At 42.9% G+C, this 20,257-nt stretch overlaps 1 protein-coding gene across 2 annotated transcripts in view; it reads right to left on the reverse strand.

The window, feature by feature from the left end:
• MOSPD1 (motile sperm domain containing 1) overlaps positions 1–20,257 on the reverse strand; it is a 79,738-nt gene that overhangs the window by 55,909 nt on the left and 3,572 nt on the right. Inside the window, exon 2 of one of the 2 annotated variants that reach the window (XM_082262548.1) lies at positions 6,158–6,192. The exons of the other annotated variant lie outside the window; for it this stretch is intronic. The gene's annotated coding sequence lies outside the window, so the exon portion shown is untranslated. The remainder of the gene's footprint in view (positions 1–6,157; positions 6,193–20,257) is intronic. 2 annotated transcript variants of the gene reach the window in all.

Consider the following 20,257-nt stretch of genomic DNA (forward strand, 5'->3'; position numbering starts at 1 on the left):
AGCGCGCATGTGGGAGCCGGGGATGTCCGCTCCGACACTCAGGTCTCCCACAGCAGACTGTCCGAGAGTAGAGATGACAGTTCTCACATGCCCGATCCCGCCAGGAAGCCGACATTGCACTCCGGTAATCACAGGCAGTGAGACATTTCCCGATCTGTGCAGCTGCTGATCGGGAAATGTCTCACTGCCTGTGATTAGCGGAGTGCAGTGTCGGCTTACTAGCGGGATCAGGCACGTGGAAGCTCGAAAACGCCGGAGCTCATCTCTATCTGAGAGTCAGGGACACTTGCTCCTCGTGTCTCCTCCTGCAGCGACGCCAGGCGGTTAGGGATGACGTCAGTGGGAGGTGGGAAAAGAGGGCGCAGCCAACGACCACAGATGGATTGCAAAGCGCCATCGCTGTGAAGAGAAGGAGGGGCGGCGCTACATGACGTCATTAGCACATCGATTAAGCCGGTGGCAGTATTGATGCAGAATCGCGGGTGGCTGAATCGCGATGCATCAATGCTACGATTAAATTCAACACCCCTAATATTCAGGGTGTGCTTCCTGCTTTGAGGTGTTGCATGGTTGTTGTAATTCAAAGTTTTGCTGATCAAAAAAAGATACACACTGACACACTGTTGCTTATCCTACAAGTGATATTATCTCAGCAGTTTTACACTAAGTTTTTGACTGTGCTACCTAAAATACAGATAACCAGAAAAGCAGCATTGGAGAGCTGTACTGTGGGCCCAGGGCTGTTTCGTTACTGCCTGCCCCAAAATATGTATAGGCATTTGTGTTATGCTTCTGACATGTATTTGTGAAACATTTCTGTAGGATTTGGAATTCCTTTATTTTTTTTCTTAATGTAATTGAAGTGCACAAAGTGACACTGCGGTGCCTGATCACCATTCAACTGCCATTCCTGATCACCTTAAGATTTGCAAAGCTAAAATTCATCAGTATCCATCAGAATTGCCACTAGCTGCATCTGGTAGAAGAGGCCGGAAGGGCACCCTACATATATATCTTCCTGTATAGATAGGGTGACCTGTAAGAGCTTGTTTGGGTGGGACTGTGGATAGATGCATGGGTGGTGACAGGGAAGCAGAGAACTCCCCTTTTTAAAAACTTTTACAGATGATGGCCAGCACAATAATACTTTCAAAGATACATTTAATAAGCAAGTCATTTTTTTCATTATTATATATTTTATATTGTTTTATATGTTATATATTGTTTTATATTATTTTTGTATAGAGGCCAATCCCCTGCTGTCAGGAAGCCCAGGGCAGTAGCCCCTTTTGCTCCCTCATAAATCCGGCACTGGGAAACAACACTGCTTTTCTGCTACTTTGCTCTGTGCTGTTTGGATCCTGGCAACTATAAGAACAGTGCTGAGCAAGTAGATTACCAATGTTGCTGCTCTCTGATTCTCTGATCACCTTCTCTTTTTCTCTATGTATGGCACACAGAGTGTTGGCAATAGCAACCAGCAACAACACAACTGTTCTGTTTTGCTCATTACTGTCAGGATCCTGACAGCAACAGGATCCAGACAGTGCTAAGAAAAGCAGTCTTATGCTCCTCACCTTTCTTAGCCTCTTTCTACTTTTAACTACTTCAGCTCCGGAAGGTTTCACCCCCTTAACGACCCGGCCATTTTTTGCTTCTTGGCACTGCGTTACTTTACAGAAAAATTGCGCAGTTGTGCGACGCTGTACCCTAATACAATTGATGTCCTTTTTTTGTCAAAAATAGAGCTTTCTTTTGGTAGTATTTGATTACCTCTGCGGTTTTTAGATTTTGCGCTACAAACGAAAAAAAAAAAAGAGCGACAATTTTGAAAAAAATGCAATATTTGTTACTTTCTGCTATAAAACATTCCCAATAAAAAAAATGTATTATCAGTTTAGGCCAATTTGTATTCTGCTACAAATTTTTGGTAAAAAATAATCCCAAAAAGCGTATTTTAATTGATTTGCGCAAAAGTTATAGCGTTTACAATCTACGGGATAGATTTTTGGACTTTTTATTTATTTTTTTCGTTTTTATTAGTAATGGCCAGCGATCAGTGATTTTTAACGGCATTGCGGCGGACAGATCGGACCCCTAACTGACATTTTTGGGACCAGTGACAATAATACAGTAATCAGTGCTAAATAATATGTACTGTTACTGTATAAATGACACTGGCAGGGAAGGGGTTAATACTGGGGTTGATCAAAGGGGTTAATGTATGCCTAACAATGCTTACTCACTGTTTGGGGGAAGGGCTCTGTGACAGGCACAGAGAGATCGGGGTTTCAGCTTAGCTGAAACTCCTGATCTCTCCCTGCCTGTGTGACAGAAGACTCGCCTGCTTTGTTTACATAAGCAGGCGGGTCTTCTGTCAGTTTCTGTGACGATCACCGGAGGCCAGCGGCAATCGCTGCCACTGCTCCCGCGCGTGCCACCGAGACCGCGTGCACATTCTACGTGATTCTACGTAGGTCTACATGAATTTGCGCAGCTGAGTCGCCCTGCTGGAGTATATTTGCGTGGGGCGGTCAGCAAGCGGTTAAGCTGGCCATGCACTAGTAGAATTTACTTCCAAAACTTTTGTTTTCAGAACGTTTGTTCAATTTTTCGAATGGTTAGTGGGTTCAAATCGATGCTCATTTTTGACTGAAGTGACAAGAAAAGTACAATTCAATGTTTTTCTCAAACCTATAAATTACTAGCAGTGGTTTTTGTTTGGGAAAGTCTATTAATTTCAAAAACATCCTAAAGTGTTTTCAAACAACATTTGTAAAGTTATCGAATGTACAGATCAAAATTTTTGTAGGAATATTTGTAAGAACCTTTCCTCGGAAATCTACTAGTGTATAATAGGCTTTGTCTGTGTGCACAGGCAGTAAAGAAAAAGGTCTTGGCAGAGTAAGGCAAAGCACAACTCCTACAAGTACACAGTGGGGAGATTTAAGCCGGCCATAGATGGTGCAATTTTCTAGATTCCCCCATCAACACAGTTAGTATTGATGGGGAAAATCCCTCCTGCAGCCAGGGGGGGCTTTGGGTAGCCGTCACTGGCATGAGAACACACAGTGATTATTGCTAGCGGCTATAGACACTGGCAATAATTAATTGAAAAATCCGATTGGCTGGTTGTACCCAAGTCAATCAATCAACTTGGATACAATCAGCCTGCCCATACATGGTTCGAATCTCAGCCAGTCCTTGCCTAACTGGCCTAGGTTCAAACCGTCTATGGCCGGCTTTACAAACCACTTCAGCTCCGGAAGGTTAACCCCCATTCATGACCAGGCCATTTTTTGCGATATGGCATTGCGTTACTTTAACTGTCAATTGCGTGGTTGTGTGACACTGTACTCAAATTTGAATTTTAGTACATATTTTTGGTAAAAAAAAAAAAAATCCCAATAAGCATATATTGATTGGTTTGCCCAAAAGTCATAGTGTCTACAAACTATGATATTTTTATGGAATTTTTATTTTTTTTATTATTTTTACTAGTAATGATGGCAATTAGTGTCTTATAGCGAGACCGCGACACTGAGGCGGACAAATTACACTTTTTTGGGGACCAGTGACATCAATACAGTGATTAGTGCTAAAAATTATGCATTGTCACTGTATTGATGACACAGGCAAGGAAGAGGTTACCATCAGGGGTGATCAAAGGGTTAAATGTGTCCCAAGGGAGTGCTTGATAACTGTGGGGGATGTGCTTTAACTGTGGGAAGACAGAGATCCGTGTTCCCGCTTAGCAGAAACACAGGATCTCTATCTTCCCTGGTCACAGAATGACGATCTGCCTTGTTTACATAGGCAGTCCGCCATTCTGCCTCTCTGTCAAACGATTGCCGGGTGCCAGCGCACATGGGGTCCGCTGGACCCGCTGATTGGCTCACGCTGTGTCCAATCACAGCGGGGGTGGGTCGCTGGTAGCGGGCGTGCACACCTCAGACTCTTAAGTACAGAATGACGTAGCTATACGTGATTCTGCATACAGGAGCCGCCGCCCCACAGTAAATATATGTGAGGCAGTAGGCAAGGGACCCAAACTTGAGCACTCAGAATCTGGTGCAGCTGTGTATGGTAGCCAATCCGTTTCCAACTTCAGCTTGTTTAATTAAAGTGATTCTAAAGGCTCAAGTTTTACTTTTTAAAAATAACAAACATGTCATACTTACCTGCTCGGTGCAGTGGTTTTGCACAGAGCAGCGCAGATCCTCCTCTTCTCTGGTATTTTGCCGGCGCTCCTGGCCCTTCTCACCTGCCGAGTGCCTCCACAGCAAGCAGCTTGCTATGGGGGCACCTGAGCTTTTGCTCTGTGTGTCCATTCAAACACGGAGCCACGGCTCGGATTCACCTCCTCTCTCTCTCCTCATTGGCTCACTGACTTTGATTGACAGCAGCCGCAGCCAATTGCGCCCACTGCTGTCTCAGCCAATGAGGATGAAGAGTCCCGGACAGCCGAAGCTCTTGTGCAACATCACTTTGATCAAGTCGGGGCTCAGGTAAGTAATAGGGGGCTGAGGAGGGCTGCTGCACACAGAAGGACATTTTTTTTAAATAGGTTTTTGTGGAACACATTCATATCAATGCATTTTTGTGCCTCTGCTTTTTTGGAAAGGGTCAATGACTTTTTTAAAAGCAAAACGGTGCTTTTTTGCGTTTTGGCTCAATAGACTTCAATGGAAAAGCTGCAGAAACGCATGTACTGCGTTTTTACCACAATTTGCGTTTTCTGTTTTTAAATCTGCCCAACAACAATTTTTCAAAAAAAAAAGCATACGAAACGCAAAATGCAAATTTTGGCAAAATTGCGGTAACAAAACGTGGAAAGCACAGCAAAAAGCACTGCAGAGATGCTCAAAAGCATACGGCATAGGTGAGAATGGAGCCTCAAGGCTCATGCACATGCGTGTCATCCTTTGCTGCCCCTCTGAAAAGTGATCCACAGTGGAATGCTTTTCAAAGGAAATTTTACAGGTGGCAGGGATGCGACATATCTGCCTGATTTAACTCAGCTTTAGTTCATCTTTAACCACTTGCCGACCGCCGCAAGTACATATACTGCGGCGGTCAGCCCCTCACAGGCAGAGTGACGTACCGTTACGTCACTAGCCTGTGAGGCTCTGGGGAGCGAGCGTGCGCCGCCGGAGGCGCGCTCCTGCGTGGTCACGGACCCCCCCGCGCGTGTGACCGTCGGGGGAGAGGGAGAAAGGCAGGCGGCTTGTGTAAACAAGCTGCCTGTCATTCTCCCCTGTGTAGAAACAATGATCATACGGTTCTACTATGTAGGACTGTTGATCATTGTTCCTACAGCTCTAGCCACAGCCAATCACAGTTAGAATCACGCCCCTAGGGACACACACAGCCCCTCCCTCTCAAATAAAGTTAACCCCTTCACTGCCAGTGTAATTTTACAGTAACAGTGCATACGTATAGCACCGATTACTGTAGAAATGTCACTGGTAACCCCAAAAGTGTCAAAAATGTCAGTCAAGGGTCCGATCTGTCAGCCGCAATGTCACAGTACCGCAAAAAAAAAAAAACGCAGATCGCCGCCATTACGCGTTAAAAAAAAAAACAACAAAAATTACAAAAAACTTTCCCTTTGTTAGTAAACGCAATAACTTTTGCGCAAACCAATCAAAATACGCTTTTTGCAATTTTTTTTACCAAACATATGTAGCATAAAACAAATTGGCCGACAATGTTAAAAAATTTTTATTTTTACATTTTTTTGGGGGGAATTTCATATAAAAAAATGTGAAAAATATTGTTATTTTTGCAAAATTGACGCTCTTTTTTTGTTTATAGCGCAAAAAGTAAAAATCGCACAGGTGATCAAATACCACCAAAAGAAAGCTCTGTTTGTGGGAAAAAAAGGACGTCAAATTCATTTAGGTACAGCGCGCACGACCGCGCAATTGTCCGTTAAAGTCACGCAGTGCCGAATCGCAAAATACCCCCTGGTCTTTCAGCAGCCAAATCCTCCGGGGCTTAAGTGGTTAAAAGTCAATGGAATTCTGCTGACCCACGTTTGAAATATACATCAAAAGCAGGATAACAGCCATTAGCATGAAAGCTGTCAATTTTGAAAAGCCACAACACTTAGAACCACAGTTCCTAAAGCAAACAGAGAAGGAGTGGATCTAACCTGCTAATACCCTGTATTCCATTCCATGATTCAGCCTGTAAAATATTAGTGGAACTTAGTGTAATTATCAGCAGCATTCTGGCTATTAAAATCTCTGTCTACATGAATCATTCTGCAGATATCAGGAAGAGCTTACTTTCCTGATGGCATACAATATTCAAACAAGTCATCCCTAGTCCATAAAAAAGTGTGTTTTATGCTGGATAGCTAGCAGCAAGGCTGAATTATTAGAGGAATCATTTTTATCCTAGCCAAATTCCCAATCAGGCTTCAAACGACCATGTTATTACACCATATTTTCAAACCAAGTTATAACCATACAGAAGGGTGTATGTACACAGTAGCTATTCTGAAAAATCTTCTGGTTAAATCTACAGGGAAAGTCTCCAGGACCCCCTCCGCCCCCCCCCCCCCCCCCAAGCTCAAAGAGCTGGCCTTCACTTCTACCATTTCCTGGTAATGGGTGGAGGTCAGCAATAGTAATAAATGGGAGCTGCATGGGACCCTGGAAATCAACAATTCTATGTCTGTTTCATTGCAGACTTTAGTAATTTTCTCAGGATTGGAAACAGTCCCAGAAATATCTGTTTTCCTGCAGACTATAGTAGAGGACTAAATATTTGTCTCAGTTGGTTAAAAAAAAAAAAAAATAATAATAAAAAAAAAAAAAAAAGATTTGTGTCTGAGGATCGGAGCAGCATATATGACAACTAGCTATAGAAATAATCAGTGGTGTTGCATGTGGCAAGGCAAGTAATTTGCACCCCACTAACCGGTGGACTATATAATGTACAATCAAAGTGTATAGAGTGCAGGGGTCAGGAGTAACTAACCTACAAAACAGCATATAGCTGCAGCAATCAGGATGAACCCTCTGTTCACATTAGAGTCCCGCCTTACATCGCAGGCCCCAACATTTCCCTATAGGTCATGTTTCCAAGAGTCCCTCCTTACATCAGAGTCCACAGAGTTCTCCCTTAAATCGAATTCTCCCCTGCAATCTCTCCTTACATCCCAAGTATTTTCCCTTGCAGAGCCCCCTTAAATTAGGGTTCACAGAGCCCCCTTTACATCAGAGTCTCCAGAGTTCCACTTTACACTGTAAGGGAGAACTCTGCAGACTCTGATGTAATGGGGAAATCTGCAGACTCTGATGTTAGGGATGCTGGGGATTCTGATGTAAGGAGGAATGATGTGGACTCTGGTGTAAAAGGGAACTCTATGGTTACCAGAGCTCCACCTTGCATCAGAGTTTCCAGAGTCCCCCACAGTGCCCTCTGTGAGGACTGAGGTATGGCAGCCTGCTATGCTGACACTTGTAGTGCCCCTTGAGGGGGACTGAAGATTCCTCAGCCCCCCACAGTCTAGGGCACCACAAGTCCCAGCAGAGCAGGCTGTCATACCTCAGTCCCCACTGAGGGCACTGTAAGTCCCAGTATAGTGGGCTGCCATTCCTCACTGGAGAATGGAAGCCTGCCAAGCTGAAACTTGTAGTGCCCTCTGTAGGAGACTGAGGAATGGCAGCCTGCTATGCTGAGACTGGTAGTGCCCTCTGTAAGGGTCTGAGGAATGACAGTCTGCTTTGCTGGGACTTGTACCCTCTGTGTCCTAATATTAAAAGTCAGAAGGTACAATATTTGGAGCTGCTGACTTTAAATTTTTTGGGTGGCTGGCGGAACTAAGCTTTAACCCTCAAAAGTTGCATGAAAGTTGTACCTGAATGTTTTATATGCAACACTGGGTCCAACTTTGCAGAGGGAAAACAAGTTACATTCAAGTTGCACCCATCCAAAATTGCAACAAAGTTGCACGTCTAGTCGTACAAGTGTGAAAGGTGCCTTAAAGAAATCCTGTCATGTATTGCATAACATATAGGTTGCCATAGCTGACCTCCCTTCCTGAAAAATGATATCTGTCTGGCTGACATGCCTATACTACGGCCTAAATACATTATAAATCACTTATCTGGAACATGTATATATATATATATATATATATATATATATATATATATATTGTAGAAAAGGTGTTCTATCTTCACCATGGCAGGAGACTCCTTGGCTGTCCCAGGGCCAGGAGAGACGGGGCGGCCGGCCTGACACCCCTCCTATGTGTGGCACCCGGTTTGGACTGCCCAATCCACCCCCCCCCCCCCCTCGTTGGGAAAAAAAAATATTGACTTATAACACGCACCCATTGTCTGCACTATATTTTCAGGGGAAAAAAGTGCATGTTATACGCCGATAAATACAGTATTTATAATGAAAAATGTTTATATATATATATATATATATATATATACAAAAATGTTTTGCCTTTCATTTAAGTTTTAGGCTCCATTCACACCTGAGCATATCATTTTCAGGCGTTTTTTTTTTTTTCAGGCGGTTTTTTTTTGGGCTTTTTACAGGTGTTTTTTATGGCTTTTTTCAGGCATTTTCTGCAGGCGTTTGGAGGCAGGCATTGACATCTAACATAAACGCTTGTAATCAGCCAAGAAAGAAACTCATGTACTTTTTTGAGCTTCAGGCCTTTTGCTTCAGGAAACAAAACACTCAGGTGTGAACAGGGGTCATTGAAATGAATGGGATTTTGCTTGTTGGGCGTTTTGAGACTTCAGAGATGAGCGTTTTGTGAGCTGAAATACGCTCAGGTGTGAACAGGGCCTTAAAGTGAATGGGTTGTTTTACAAGGTGATCGTTTACAACACAGTACAGTACCTATTGGTAACCCTTATTATAGGCCTACCTGTAAGTAAAACATAAACAAATGGATTTTACTACCACTTTAACATGTTTCATTTTAAAATCACATCGCATCACATATATTTTCCACGATGCCTGTACTTTATTTTCTACCAATGCAACTGATGTGTTGTTCAGTACAAAGTTTATTTTTGGATAGAGTGTATAGGGGTTCGTCACCTGCCAGTTTTTTTTTTACTGTGTCTCTATTAGGGAAATTCACTATTTCTATTTGCCCTGGTAAACAATGTACCAGAGAGTAAAAGCAATGAAAATTTTGGGTTGTCACCAGAACAGCAATAGGGGGGAAATCTTACAATGGGGATACTAGTTCTGGTGACCCTGGTGAAAACCAGAAAACGGAAAATTTATATCAAATACTTACCGTAATTTTCCTTTCCTGATGGACTCCATGGCAGCATACGTATCGGGTTTGGCCCCGCCCCAAACCTACCCATAGGACATCACTCCCATAAATCTTTGCTCCTGTTCAGCACACGTGTTCTGTAACTATCCTCCACAGAAATCCGGGAGGGAACTCCTGCTGCCATGGAGTCCATCAGGAAAGGAAAATTACAGTAAGTATTTGATATAAATTTTCCGTTTTCCTGACAGACTCCATGGCAAAAAAGTTTAATTCACTTTGTCAACAGACAAGATTTGCAAACCAAAATTTACAGACGAGAGAGCCGCTGGCTCAACACAGTAGTGTGACAGAAAAGTATTAATAGAGGACCATGCTGCTGCTTTACAAATTACGTCAGGAGCAACGTGTCTGGAGACTGCCCAGGAGGTTGCGACGCCTCGCGTTGAATGAGCCGTAACTGCTTTTGGAGGGGTCAAGCCCTTAGCCCTAAAAGCCCACTGTATAGTTTGAACAATCCATGAGGAGATAGATCTAGTAGAAGCCCTGGAACCTTTGTTCTTCCCATAGAAGGCAACAAAAAGATATTCTGATTTCCTGAAGGAAGATGTTGCTTCCAGATATTTTTTGATGCAATTGCCGACATCCAAAGAGTGAACCGGAGAATCTTCCTCCTGTGAAAGTTGGTAACACAATTTCAACGTTCTCATGGAAAACAGAAGTCACTTTCGGTCTTGCATCCAACATAGGGATAAGAACCACTCTGTCAGGAAAGAATGTTAAGAAGGGCTCTTGTGCCCCTAGGGACCCAATTTCTGATACCCTCTTAGCCGAAGTTACAGCTACCAGGAAGACTGTAATCAGAGTAAGCTCCTTGACTGTGAGGGGCTCCGCCGTGTCTTGAATCCGATCAGACAGTAAATCCAGGACCAAGGGAAGGTTCCACTTGGGAAATCTAGGCTTTGAGGCCTAATTCTCACTGCTCCTTTAAAGAATTGTCGTATCAGGGCATGACTAGCCCAAGAGACCCCCGTAAGGGCCGAGATAGCTGACACTTGGACTCTGAGGGAACTCACTGAAAGAGGGAGATCCAGACCTGATTGCAAGAAGGACAACACATCTTGAATTTTGATGGAAGAAAGAGGATCAGGTCTTGCAGCCAACTGTGCAGAAAACCTTGACCAGATTCTTTGGTATACCCTATTTGTGTTGAATCTCTCCTGGCACTGAGTAGCGTAGAAATCGCATTCTCAGGACACCCTAGCGACTGTAATCTCCTCCTCTCAACATCCAGACCCTCAGATGTAGACGAGCCGGGTATAGATGTAGCACCGACCCCTGGGACAGCAGATCCGGTCTGATGGGTAGAGGGATTGGGTCTTGGACACTGAGAAGTGTCAGGAGGGGAAACCATGGCCTGTTGGGACAGAAGGGAATTACTGCCAGTATTTCTACAGGCTCCGACCTGAGTCTACGGAGAAATTTCAAAATTATCGGAACCGGTGGGAAAGCGTACGCCCTGTGAAACCTCCACTGGTCCAAAAGGGCATCTACCCCGAATGCCTGGGGATTCTTGAACCTCGAGTAATACTTCCGTAGCTTGTGGTTGCAGGGGGAAGCCAAGAGATCGACCTCTGGGGAGAACCCCAGTGACAGAATCCAGTTGAATACCTCCCTGTGTAGGGACCACTCGTTGTTGTCCAGGTCTACTCCGGACAGAAAGTCCGCTTGGGCATTCTGGATTCCTGGGACATAGACTGCTGACAGATCCGAGAGGTTCTTTTGTGCCCATGACATGATCGGCTCTACTTCCTTAAAAGGGACCAGCTGCGCGTTCCACCCTGTCTCCTCACATACGCTACTGCTGAGGTATTGTCCAGTCGTAGCATGACAGGTAGACCTTTTATCAGATGCGAGAATGCCCGAAGGGCTTGATATGCCGCCCGGAGTTCCAGGACGTTGGACACTATCCCTTGGGTAGGAAACCTCCACCTGCCCTGAGCCACTTCCGACTGACAGTGGGCGCCCCAGCCTAAATTGCTGGCGTCCGAAGTGATCACTACCCACTGGGCTGGCCTCAGCGAGTGGCAGTTCAATAGATGATCTTTGCACAACCACCACGGGAGACTCGCTCTCATACCTGGAGTCAGAAAGATCGGTTGATCCAGGTGCCATGCATCCCACTGCTGTAGAAATCCCTTCTGAAAAGGCCTCATCTTCCACAGAGCCCATTTTACCATGGGAACTACTGCGACCATAGTCCCGATTACCTTCAGGCATTGGCGTGCCTGAAGATGAGAAGACGAGAGGGCAGACCGAACTCTGTCCCGGACTGTATCTATCTTTTCTACCGGCAGGGATATTGTCGCCTTGGCCGTATCGAACAGAGCGCCCAGATAGACAAGGGACTGTGTTGGGGTTAAATGGCTCTTTTCTTCGTTCAGAAGCCAGCCGAAACTCTGAAGGGTGGATATGACCTGTCCCAGATGAACTACCAGTTGATCATTGTTTTGAGACAACAGGAGGAGGTCGTCCAAATAGTGATGGAGGCGAATACCTCTCGTTCTCAGCAGGGCTACCACGGCCAATAAGATTTTTGAAAAGGTCCGTGGAGATGTGGAGAGCCCGAAGGGGAGACAGATAAACTGTAGATGTGAACCTCCCACTGCGAACCGGAGATATTTTTGAAAACTTTCTGCCACAGGAACATGAAAGTAGGCATCCTTCAGGTCGATGGACACCATCCAATCGTCCGGCTGAACTGCTTGTTGTATGGACAGCAGACTCCATCTTGAACTTCTCTCTCTTTATAAACTGGTTTAAGAAAGTGAGGTCTATGACTGGTCTCCACGACCCGTGTTTCTTTTGTACCAGAAAGAGCGGAGAGTAAATTCCTTGGCCTCGCTCGGACTCTGGAACGGAGATGACAGCCCCCTGAGTATGTAACGCTCCTGCGTTTTTAGTATAGGCTGGATTTGCAGCTGCAAAATCTCCACTCAGTAGTCATGTATAGATGTGTTGAATACCAGATCCAACTCTCCAGGACTCATCACCGTGGGCCTGTCAGCTTCAACATACAGATATATACACACTCAATGAGATGTTCCTGGAGTGATAGGATGTATATGATAGTATGAAGGTGATGTGCTGAAGGGACAGGTGTGAACAGTGACAAGGATGGTAATCACTTGATAGGTTTGTATAGGAGAGTTCAAGATGGTATTTAGGAATGCAGATAGGTTAGTATCGAGTATGCTAACAGGTGATGAGGACAGCAGATGACAAATACAGGATAGACTAACCCAGTGCAAGGATAGATAGTAGTAGACAGGAGAGCTAGCAATCTATGCAGCAGTGCAGATGATAGATGGTAGTAGGCTCAAGAGCTAGAAATCTATGTAACAGTGCAGATGATAGGATAGTATGGATAGGTAGTAACAGTCCTTAATGTGCATAGGTAGATAGTGCAATAAGGTTATGGAGGGTTCCCCTGCGGGGTACTTATCACTTGTAATGTTAGTAGTTTAGAGAGGTCCAGTAGATAAGGAATGATCCGGTAGCGAGATACAGGGATCAGTAGCGAGGTTCCGGTCTGCTCCAGGTAAAGGGAATAGCTGGAGGTTCCGATCGAGAGACATGCTTGAAAGCATGTGGATAACAAGGCAGGAAAGCAGGGTGAGATAGCCATAAGTAGAAGCAGTATTTCAAGAGTGATCGGGTAGCGAGATACAAGATCAGTGAGTGAAACAAGTCCAGGTAGCGAGATACATGAGCGAGTAACATCAGGTATGGCTGCTTCAGGCACACGTGTGCTGAACAGGAGCAAAGATTTATGGGAGTGATGTCCTATGGGTAGGTTTGGGGGCGGGGCCAAACCCGATACGTATGCTGCCATGGAGTCTGTCAGGAAATTTCCTTTACCTTCCTGTTTTTGCTGTTTGGGACAGGAAGTGAAGGCAAATCTCCAAAGTGGGTCATAGATGGAAACAAATTATTTAAAACACTTTCATTTACTTAAACAGAGGAAGGTTCCAACCATTTTCTTCCCTGTCAAAACTGAAACATATTTTTGCTTGCAGTTATACTTCAAGGATTAAAAATAAATGAATGACAAACTTTAACAGCTTCTAAAAGTTTTCCTTCCTTTAGCCATGCTGCATAAAATGTTCCAGTCATTTGATACATGAAATCCGCTGCTAAATATTTTAAAATCTATATAAGATACCGTAGTATACTGTAGTATTTATGCAGGCCCATGCAAGACTACGCAGCCCACTACAGATTTGGACACACCGACACTTCACCAGAAAGGATAACATGAGATAAAATATTGGAAGGAAAAGGGACCTGTGGGCTGGGTAAAAACTTGTTCCCCATCATGGTAGAGAGTGTTGCAAAACGCATAGCATGCAGTATTTATTTTGAGCCAGGCGTCGTGCAATGCATTCTATTACATTGCACTTTGCTGCAGCCAACAGAACTGAAAAAAATGTCTCTTTGTGGCATTATAATAAAGTTCTAACAAAAAAAAAAAAAAAAAAAGAGTACAGTGCAATACTCTGTTTTGAGCTGTTCAGCGCTGTTGTCTTCACATTGCACACCAGCGGCTGTGCAATATTACACGTTACTGTTGTAAACAAGTCCTTAGTCACCGGCAGATGTTTCTATTTTCTATGTCTGACCTGTCTTTCAAGCTGTGATGTTTTTGTTAGATTGCAGTTCTGTTTTCTCAACAGACACGTATGACGGTGTATTGCACAACAGTCTCCTGGCCTGCCCTCCCCCTGCCATTTACAGGCTCAGCTCCACGTGGCTAGTCACGTGAGCATGTTTACAGAACAGGGCCGCAGTCAGGCACAGGGTTATAATGTCACAGCCTCAGCACTCACCCTCATGTTTGTCTGACAAGCCAATCACTGAGCTGACTTGGCTGCAAACCGTGCTGACGTCTGTGAAATCTTAGGCCTACAAGCAAACCTTGCAAGACGGGGCCCGCCCAGCTACAGCCAGACAAAAGGGTCTTGTCCCACGTAGAAGAAACAAAGGCACAGCAGATGCTGCCATATTTCTGTCTCTATAATCCTTTCAAAATGGCTGTACAGCTGCTCTCCTTGTGTCATACATACACCAAAGGCTGCATTGTGCTAGATAACTGCAAATGCTTGGCAAATATCCTTCTTGATCACACTAACAGCAATAGCAAAATAAGCACAGTAATCTATTACAAAGAAATGTATTATTAAATATACAATACAATTTTCATACTAAAATAAACTTAGTCTATAGCTCTACAGACATTGACAGCCTCATTATTATATCCATATGCTTCTGTGGGAAAAAAAAAAAATAGATAGATAGATAGATAGATAGATAGATAGATAGATAGATAGATAGATAGATAGATAGATAGATAGATAGATCGATAGATAGATAGAAAGTAACACTTAGGCCGCTTTCAGACAACGTGAGTTGTCATCCGTTTTTCGTCAGTTGTTATCCGTTTTTCGTCAGTTGTTATCCGTCTTTCATCCGTTGTCATCCGTTTTTACATAGAGATGCATTGATGTCCGTTTTTCATCCGTCAACGGATGGATGAAAAACGGACAAACGGACAGCGTGTGTGAAAGGGGCCTTAAAGGAATAAGTGTACTCCACGCGCCTAGTGTTTAAAATATTAATATTATAATAAAAGTTGTATAGTAGTAAAACTGATAAAAGTAAAAAGGGGGAGCAGGCAGCAGTAGTAAGAGGGTTTTGTGGAAAAAAAATAGTCCTAAAAATTAGGACTATTTTTTTTCTATTTTTATGTATATATATATATATATATATATATATATATATATATATATTTTTTTTTTTTTTTTATAAATTTATTTGAAGAGACCCTTCATACACAAAGAAATGCTCTCTGTATTCTTGCAAGCCTCCTCTCAATACTCCCAAACTAAACAGGCACCTTTTTACTGTGCTTCTATTTACCTTTTTTAAAAAAAAATTTATACTCAGCATGCTCCCCTGCCTCTGTTATCACCTAGATGAGAATGGCATTTACTTTCCTACTAAAACCTCCTGGGATATGCACATTACATATCCCAGGAGGCATCAGCGTCCACACTACAGCTGGATGAGGATGGACCCTTAGGCGTGTCATCAGGGGCCAGTGCAAGAACCTGGAAGAGACAGAGTTGGCTCCTGATGATGTGAGTAATGCCCCATACACACGTGCAGATTATCTGCAGACTTTTGTCTGCAGACTTACCTTTTCTATGTAGTGCAAGGGCCTGCCGGATTGCATACAAATTGAAAGTGTTTAGGTTTGACCTCATATTATATGGTTTTGGTAAGTCTGCAGACAAAAGTCTGCAGATAATCTGCACGTGTGTATGGGGCATTAGGAAGATTGTGGTGTGGGTATTGGTGTGCGGCACAGCAAGACAATGGTGAATTGACTGGGAATGTAGAGTATGTTTTTTTGTGTGTAACCCCAGCAAAAAAGATAAGTTGGGATCTAAGAAAAAAAAAATGTTTTCAAGCAAATTAAAAAAGTAAGTTTGTGTTACAGCCAGTGACTGTACATACTGTGTGTGTATATATATATATATATATACTGTATATACACAGTATCTGACAAAAGTGAGTACACCCCTCACATTTTTGTAAATATTTTATTATACCTTTTCATGTGACAATATTGAAGAAATTATACTTTGCTACAATGTAAAGTAGTGAGTGTACAGCTTGTATAACAGTGTAAATTTGCTGTCCCCTCCAAATAACTCAACACAGCCATTAATGTCTAAACCGCTGGCAACAAAAGTGAGTACACCTCTAAGTGAAAATGTCCAAATTGGGCCCAATTAGCCATTTTCCCTCCCCGCTGTCATGTGACTCATCAGTGTTACAAGGTCTCAGGTGTGAATGGGGAGCAGGTGTGTTAAATTTGGTGTTATCGCTCTCACTCTCTCATACTGGTCACTGAAAGTTCAACATGGCACCTCATGGCGAAGAACTCTAAAAAAAAAGAATTGTTGCTCTACATAAAGATGGCATAGGCTATAAGAAGATTGCCAAGAGCCTGAAACTGATCTGCAGCACAGTGGCCAAGACCATACAGCTGTTTACCAGGACAGGTTCCACTCAGAACAGGCCTCGCCATGGTCGACCAAAGAAGTTGAGTGCACGTGCTCAGCGCCATATCCAGAGGTTGTCTTTAAGAAATAGAAGTATGAGTGCTGCCAGCATTGCTGCAGAGGTTGAAGGGGTGGGGGGGGTCAGCCTGTCAGTGCTCAGACCATACACTGCACACTGCATCAAATTGGTCTGCATGGCTGTCGTCCCAGAAGGAAGCCTCTTCTAAAGATGATGCACAAGAAAGCCTGCAATTTGCTGAAGACAAGCAGACAATGTAAAGTAGTGAGTGTACAGCTTGTATAACAGTGTAAATTTGCTATCCCCTCAAAATACCTCAACACACAGCTATTAATGTCTAAACCGCTGGCAACAAAAGTGAGTACACCCCTAGGTCAAAATGTCCAAATTGGGCCCAAAGTGTCAATATTTTGTGTGGCCACCAAATTTTTCAGCACTGCCTTAACCTTCTTGGGCATGGAGTTCACCAGAGCTTCACAGGTTGTCACTGGAGTCCTCTTCCACTCCTCGATGGCGACATCATGGAGTTGGTGGATGCTAGAGACCTTGAGCATCTCCACCTTCTGTTTGAGGATGCCCCACAGATGCTCAATAGGGTTTAGGTCTAGAGACCTGCTTGGCCAGTCCTTCACCCTTACCCTCAGCTTCAATTGGGCCCAATATGGACATTTTCACTTAGGGGTGTACTCACTTTTGTTGCCAGCGGATTTAAATATTAATGGCTGTGTTGAGTTATTTTGAGGGGACAGCAAATTTACACTGTTATACAAGCTGTACACTCACTACTTTACATAGTAGAAAAGTGTAATTTCTTCAGTGTTGTAACATGAAAGAGATATGATAAATTATTTACAAAAATGTGAGGGGGTGAACTCACATTTGTGAGATACTGTATGTATATATATATATATATATATATATATATATATATATATAAGGATATGAATAATCTATAATATTTCTTTTTGATACACTTCACAACCAAACCTGTGAACCTACTATATGAATACAAATAAATGATGTACACCAACTGAGATAAGATTTATAAAAAAAAAAGATTGTAGAGCTGCTCATCCTACAAATCTGCATGTACCTTTGTTCTGTGTACATTGGGGACATTTAAATGTTATCAGTCTATTTTTTCTCCAGGTTGAAGGTTATTCATTCATACAAAACAGAATGAGTCAGGAAAATAGCACATTATGGCTATTAGACAGAGCTGATGATCATAATAATAATAAGTCTGTATTTCCTGTGATCATCATCTCCATCTAGTGGCCATATTGCAGTCATTTCCTTAAAGTGGTTGTAAACCCACTTTAAAGACTTTTACCTATAGGTAAGCCTATATTAAGGCTTACCTATAGGTGCTATAAATATCTTCTAAACTTGCACCATTTCGGAGATATTTACAGTGCATGCAGCCGGTGACGTCATCGGCGCATGCGCTTTGAAGGAACAGCCACCCGTGCCGTTCCTTCAGAGCCCTGTGCCGTGACCTGCGGCTCCCGCACGCATGCGCGGGAGTGATGTAATCGCGCCTCCGGCCCATCAGATGGCCGGAGGACGCAATCCAGGAAGCAGGAAGGCTGAACATGTCGGCCGTTCTGTCGCTGAGTGGATGGCACTGCGGGGGCTTTGTTTTTAGTTAAGTACTTCATAATGAGCTAGCATGCGATGCATACTAGCTCATTATGCCTTTGTCTTTACAGGTTCTTTTTTTCTAATTTTTTTTTTCAGAGGGTTTACTTCCTCTTTAATCACTCAGTTCTTTATGAATGAATACCTTTCAACCTGAAGAGAAAATAGTCTAGTAACATTCAATTTTGCCCACCATTCTTACAGAACAAATGTACATATTCTGCAATTGTTTGATAAATACATCACTAATAGTTTCCTAGGTGTTTTTCTAGTATTTAGACAATACGCTGCTTCACATTAAGGGTCCATTCACACTAGCGCGACTTGTCAGGCGACTTGGTCGCCTGACAAGTCGCGGTCAGTCGCTCGCCATTGAATAGTACAGGACCCGTTCTAATAAGAGCTCCGACTTAGAAAAAGGGTCCTGTCCTACTTTGGGGCGACCTGGAGGCGACTTGCTTTGACTTCAATTATATGAAGTCCGTGCAAGTCGCGGCGACTTCACAGGTCGCCCCACAAAATCCTGTTGCGCCAGTCTGAATGGGCTGTTAACACATACCAATGAGTTTATATGCAGTTTGCATCAGTTGGCCCAAACAGCACTCAGTAATGTGATGACCTACAACCTACTCCTTATATATTCACAAATATACATAGCCCTTTTACCTTGTGATATGCATTAATGCTGGTTACCTATGTAGTACCCAAGAATATGCTGTCAGCAGGACCTCGCTGACAACTAGCAAGGATTGATTGTGTTAGATTATGTCAATTTGTTAATTATTTGTCGCATACAGTCAATGCTTTCTTGCATACAAATTGTTGGACAGGACCCTAAAAGATCAAAATACAGTCTGCAATAGCCCATAACGACCAATCAAAAATTATCTCTCAATAATCTGAGCAGATAGTGCACTTATCTAACTCCACATCACTCTTTACATTGTCTTTCTGAATTGCTTGTTATATGTCTGTATTATTGGAGGTGGATATACAGTAGATAAACAATGTGTTTTCCTGTAATTATAGCTGTATACAACATAATAAACTACAAAAGGCACAGTGCTCCTTCTCTTAGCCTTAACAGAAACATTATTTAAAAACTGAAATGAAATATAAAGCAAGCCCCAACACAGGTAAATGTAATAAAAATGAATTAAAATCAGACTCATCCTCATTTGACTTCAGTGATCAAAATGTTGCTTCCTGTGTTACATAATATTGTTAAGCTTTTCCTTAGAGACGATTCATCCATGGGGAAATGGTCACATGTTGTTTTAAATGTATTAATATCTTACTGGCAATGATGTCATTAGCATGAATAACTGCTACATTGTTGCTAATTATTATGATTTATCCTCACGCTCTTCTATACTACATTCCTATGTTTACATATGAATCTATTATTTTTATTTTAAATGTGTTAGGCCTCATTTACACTTAAGCTGTGCATTTTAGTTCAGGCCCTTTTTTTTTGTTTTTACAGGCATTTTTGAGCACATTTCATGCTTTAGCATTTTATCAATCTTATTTTTAGCCAGGAAAAAAAAAAAACACTTGAGAAAAATGTGCACAAAAATGTACATCCTTTTGAAGTCTTTTGGGGAACAAAACACATGACTCTGCATCAAACGAAGCTCGTATATATTCTTTTGAACGAAATGCTTTCAGCTACAAGCAACACTATGCTCAGGTGTGATTGGACGTCACTGGATTCAATGGAAATCCCAGTGTCGAGTGTTTAAGTTTTTCTAGAGAAGCTTCAAACTGCACTTCAAATCACTCAGGTGTAAATGTGGCCCTAGTGTGTTTTTTTTATATCGTTACTACAAATATCAAATGCCTTTCCATGTAGGTCCACATCAAACACTGGATGCACCTCCAAAGCATTGCAGAAGACAGAATATATTCGAAAATCAATTACAATAGATGACCACAGCCTAATCCTAATGAAATCTTTATTAGGCCCCTTTCACACAGGCGGACCGTTCAGATCCGCCTGTCAGTTTTTTTTGGTGGATCTGAATGGTCCCCCCATGCATTCCTATGGGGCATCGGATGTCAGCGGAGACATGTCCGCTGACACCCGATCCGTCAAATCTGGACGGATGTAAACCCTATTTTCCATCCGTCCAGCGGATCGGATCGGATGAGAACGGACCGACGGTCTGTTCCCATCCGATTTCCCCCATAGAGATGCAT

The sequence above is a fragment of the Pelophylax lessonae genome, assembly GCF_965119305.1.
Source record: "Pelophylax lessonae genome assembly, chromosome: 7".
In the NCBI taxonomy this organism is placed as follows: Eukaryota; Metazoa; Chordata; class Amphibia; order Anura; family Ranidae; genus Pelophylax; species Pelophylax lessonae.